We start from the raw sequence: 858 nt of genomic DNA, 5'->3' as shown, positions 1-858 counted from the left end.
CCAAACACACATCACTTCCTGTCACACTTGCTTTGACATTTACAAGCAAACATACTCTAGAATCCTTTGTTATTTATATGTAACGTTCTTACTAGGACTGTCCTCGATAAAAGACATTCTTAGTTGACTAACATTCATAACATGTTGTCGACTAATCAATCAGAAAAACAGTTTCTCCACAAAGAATCATGCAAAAGCACTACTTTAAATCTTGTGTTACCAGAGATGTGCTTATAATATTCTTGAAAAGAAGTCATTCAGCATGAAAAAAGCATAAAAAACTAAAGATATCTTAGTTGACTAAATCCAAAATGAAAAATTCTAATCGACTAAGAGGGGGCAGCCCTAGTTCTTACAGACTGCTGATTGTAGCTGATAACACTGGGTACCGACCAATCATGTTACATGGGAATATTTCAGCAAGACAGTTTCAGGAACTGTACGAAGGGAGGTACACACCATCACTAGATTCAGTAGAACTGTCAAGGCGGTCGCCATTAAGACCAACCTGCCATCGTCTGATGGCATTGTCTAGGTAAGAGAGTTAATAGGCTGGATCGAGATTCTTGCAACATTGTAAGGTTCTTCTCATTCTTCGACAAACATCATATGTGTGTTTACTTCCAACACTTAAAGTCAAGTTTCTTGGCTTTGGCCTGGCACGTTCTGTGTCTGCTGTGGTGATGTGCTGATGTGGAAATGGAACAGACTTCTTTTAACGCTCTGAAGATGAGATACGTCCGGCTTTAAACTCCTGAGCCCGGTGCAGTGCTCCCTCCACATAAACTCACCAGTAGGCTACTGACACTTAAAGGGATACTTCACCCATTAGCATTAAGCTTTGTATCAGTAGAAACC

At 40.0% G+C, this 858-nt stretch overlaps 1 protein-coding gene across 2 annotated transcripts in view; it reads right to left on the bottom strand.

Moving 5' to 3' along the window:
• The window catches only part of tmem184ba (transmembrane protein 184ba), a 15,995-nt gene that overhangs the window by 5,659 nt on the left and 9,478 nt on the right, over window positions 1–858 (bottom strand). The gene's annotated exons all lie outside the window — the stretch shown is intronic.

Source organism: Etheostoma spectabile, chromosome 21 (assembly GCF_008692095.1).
Source record: "Etheostoma spectabile isolate EspeVRDwgs_2016 chromosome 21, UIUC_Espe_1.0, whole genome shotgun sequence".
Classification (NCBI taxonomy): domain Eukaryota; kingdom Metazoa; phylum Chordata; class Actinopteri; order Perciformes; family Percidae; genus Etheostoma; species Etheostoma spectabile.
This window is presented reverse-complemented; position numbering and strand designations above follow the sequence as displayed.